Source organism: Mus caroli, chromosome 3 (genome assembly GCF_900094665.2).
Source record: "Mus caroli chromosome 3, CAROLI_EIJ_v1.1, whole genome shotgun sequence".
Taxonomy (NCBI): domain Eukaryota; kingdom Metazoa; phylum Chordata; class Mammalia; order Rodentia; family Muridae; genus Mus; species Mus caroli.
The window spans coordinates 29,655,665-29,660,116 of record NC_034572.1 but is presented as its reverse complement, the minus strand read 5'-3'; positions in this window follow the sequence as shown (position 1 = coordinate 29,660,116).

The following is a 4,452-nucleotide window of genomic DNA, read 5'->3' as shown; positions in this document are numbered from 1 at the left end:
TCAAGGGAGGCTCCTTTCTCTGTGATAACTCCAGCCTATGTCAAGTTGACACACAAAACCAGCCAGTACAGAGACCCCCCCACCCAACAGAGACCCAACTTCATGTTCTTCTCTCTCTGATAAATAAAAAACAAAATCAAAGCAGAAACACATACACACACATATAAGGCAAAACCTTTCCCCACAGCTGGCACAACTTTATATTCTTTCTTTAAAAAAAAAAGGCATTGGGCAGTGGTGGTGCACGCCTTTAATCCCAGCACTCAGGATGCAGAGGCAGGTGGATTTCTGAGTTTGAGGCCAGCCTGGTCTACAGAGTGAGTTCCAGGACAGCCAGGGCTACACAGAGAAACCCTGTCTCAAAAATGAAGAAGACAAAAGGAGGAGGAAGAAGAGAAAGATGTAAAAGAAGAGAAGAGGAGGAGAGGAGAAAATGCATATATACACCAAGAAAAATAAACCAAAACAAAATGGAAAAAAAAAAAAAAAGCAAATAGGACACATTGAGTCTGTTCCGTGTTGACTGACCCCTCCTGAACACAGGGCCTACCCTGGGGTGTGGCGGATATACCCAGTGGTACTCCATTGAAGAAAACTGATTTTCCCTCTCTCAGTAGCTATCAGCTGCTAATAGCTTCTTGGCTCTGGGTGGAAATGGACTTTGTCTCCTTTCCCCTTCTTTGGGCTGAGACTGTGTCTGGCTTGAACCTGAGCAGGTCTCGTACACGCTGCCCTAGTGTCTGCAATAACACGTGTGCGTAGGGACTGTTGGTTCTAGGAGACTTGTTTCCTCGGAGTCATCCAGAAACTCTGGCCCTGACAGTCTTCGCACCTCCTCCTCTGCGCAAGCCCCAGAGCCTTGAAGGGAAGGGTACCGTTTAGGGCTCAGTGCTCCGAGCCCCCTTTCTCTGCACACTGTTCAGTCGAGGGTCTCCGTGTTAATTACCATACACTGCAAGGTAAAGCTTCTCTAAGGAGACCTCTCAACTTTTATTGGACTATGACACGAAAGAGGTTACCCATCAGCTGGTCTCCCTTGGCACCCACAGCATAGAGTTAGAGCCTGTGCCCTTGTGTTCCACGAGCTTCCACATAGTCTCTGGCTTCTCTGACTGCATCCGAATAAGGAACAAGGAAGTGCCACCTGTGTGCTGAGACAGATGCCAAGGGAGCAGCTTGTCACTAGGCTAAAGCAAGCAAGCCTTCGTAATGCCACGCCCTAGTGCTTCAGAGCCCTGTGACCATCTGCCCCCATCTCCCCTCCCCCACCTATCTTCACCCCATATCTCCTTTGCAGCTCTGCACCCCATGCCCAGAGTGTTTTATGTTGGTGATTGTTTCTGTTTGAGGATTAAATAGTTAGAAGGGCCTTTACAAATACATATATTTAATTTTTGTGTGTATATATATATGTACACATATACAAATTATTATCATATTGAGTGTGTGTGTGTGTACATAGCATGATGTGTGGGGGAGGGTCAGAGGACAATTCTGTCGGGATGGTTCCCTCTTTCCATTTTTATGGGGATTCACCAGGCTTGGACAGCACATTTTTTTACTCAGGAAAGCAGCAGTTATGAACCTCTGGGTCTCGGCCCCCAAAGTGGTCACATGTCAGATATTTACATTACAATTAATAACAACAGCAAAATTACAGTCGTGGAGTAGCAACTGAAATAATTTTATGGCTGGGGAGTCACCGCAACATGAGGGTCCCAGCATTAGGGAGGTTGAGAACCCACTGCTCTTAAGCAGTTGCCAAATGCCTTCCGCGTGCTTTGTGTACCCATGGGACGCTGCAATGTGTTCCCTCTGCTGTTTGCTGTCTCAGCCATGACCCCTTGGAGGATTAGGTGCAAATGTCACTCTCTCTTTCCTGTCATAGATTATGCAAGTAGAAACTGGATTGTGTAAAGTGCACTGGCTCTTGCCATCAATACCAACTCAGCAAGGGCGCTTAAGAACTTTGTTTCTCTTCCTTGCAGAGAGGGAAGAATAAGCAAGCAAGGACCCCTAGCTTGCTTTCTTGGCAGGCAGAGATGATGAATCTCTGAGAGCCTGCGGGGAGAGTCCCAGAGCCTGTGATTGAAATGGCACTCGCCACTCCTTGCTCCGACCCACATGGTTAGAAGACCCTCCAAGGTCCTCCTTGAGGGTAGCTGTGGTGATATGATCCATGACTCAAACTTGCACCCTAGGAATGAATGATTTAAGTAGGGATTCATTTAAGACTGGTAAACCGAGTGGGTATGCCATTCTCTGAGGCAAGCTGACACAGCATGTCTGACTTTTTTCTTTTTCTTTCTTTCTTTTTTTTTTTTTTTTTTTTTGGGGGGGGGGGGGGGTTCAAGACAGGGTTTCTGTAGACCCGGCTGGCTTCGAACTCAGAGATCTGCTTGGCTCTGCCTCCCAAATTCTAGGATTAAAGTTCTGCACCACCATATCCGGCTGCATGTCTGAATTTTTGTTTGTTTGCCAATTGCACCTGTAGTTTAAGGCCCCACCTGTCCAGCCACATGATGTGGAGCACAGGACTTAAGAGTGTCCTCTCTGGAGATATTCATACCTACCTGGCACAATGATTCAACATCTAATGATAAAATTAGGCTTCAGGGCTGGGCTGGGTGCAGCAGCTACAGTGCTAGCCTAGCAGGCACCAAGCCCCTGATTAAACCCCAGCCCTGCATGAACCAGCTGGGGCAACACTCCCCTGCTATCCCAGAGCTCCGAAGGTGGAGGCCAAAGGGTCAAGAGTTCAAGGTCTATGTGGCCAAATGCCTCAAAGAAAACTCCAAAGGAGAAACTAGAAGACAAGTTTCTATTTTTAAAAATGTTGTGTTCTTCTTCTTCTTCTTTTTTTTTTTTTTTTTTTTTGTTTTTGTTTTTGTTTTGAGACAGAGTTTTTCTGTATAGCCCTGGCTGTCCTGGAACTCACTTTGTAGACCAGGCTGGCCTCGAACTCAGAAATCCGCCTGCCTCTGCCTCCCGAGTGCTAGGATTAAAGGCGCGTGCCACCATGCCCGGCTAAAATGTTATGTTCATATTGTTTTAATAAATTACATTCTTAAATATTTTCTTATTTATGGCTACATGACTGCATATGGGTTTGTGTGTATAAGCATAGTATCCCCCTGGAATGGAAACCATTCCATGTGAGTGCTAGAAACTAAATTTGGGTCTTCTGCAAGAACAGTGTGGGCTCTCAACTTCTGAGCCATCTCTCTAGTCCAAATGTATCCCCCAGTACCCATACACACACACACATATACACAACACACACAAATATACAATATACGCATATACACAACACACACATATACACAACACATACATATACACATATACACATCACACATACTTGCACACGCATACACACTCATATACACTCATAGGGTAATGTATGTACCTATGAGGTACAATGTGCTACTCACACGTGCTCTACCTGTGTGTACACCTGCATGCTAGAAGAGGCCATCACATCCCATTACAGATGGTTGTGAGTCGTGGTGTGGTTGCTGGGATTTGAACTCAAGCTAGTACTCTTAACCTCTGAGCCACCTCTCCAGCCCCGCTCTTCTTGTTCTTGAGATAAAATAGAAAAAAAAGTTGTTGAAAGTACGACTACCGTACCTTATTTTGGATATTCATGGTGGGCATGATAGTGAGGCAGGAAGGCAACAGCCAAATTTAAGGCCAGTGGAATTTAAAAGTCTTTCTGAAAACGACAAGAGCTATCAAGATGGATCAGTGAGTAAAGGCGCCTGCCAGCAACCCTGACAACCCAAGTTCAATCCCAGCTGGTGGGAAGAGAGCCAGCTCCTGTGTATTGTCTGCAGGCTTGCACAATCCCACTGCAGCAAGAGATCTCTGCACCCTGCATGCACACATATGCATAAAACACACGCACATATACACATACATGCCTATACAACACACATATACACATACACATATACACAGCACACATATACAATACACATACGTATACAATACACACACATATATAAGACAGATATACACAATACACAAACATACATGACACACACATTTATAACTTACACTTACACACACATACACAACACACAGGCACACAAGACAAACATATAAAAAAATATTTTTCTGAGACTGGATCTCTCTCTGCAACCCTGACTGGCCTGGAACTCACTTTTGTGGGCGGTGCTGATCTCAAATTTATATAGATCCATCTGACTACCTGTGCCTCCCAAGTGCTGGGCGTTATAGTGAGTGCCACCACAACCAACTTAAAAAGCTTTTAAATAGAGTCAGGCAGTGGTGGCGCATGCCTTTTGTCCCAGCACTTGGGAGGCAGAGGCAGGCGGATTTCTGAGATCGAGGCCAGCCTGGCCTACAGAGTGAGTTCCAGGACAGCCAGGGTTACACAGAAAAAAAAAAAAAAAAAACCTGTATTGGAAAAAAAAAAAAAAAAAA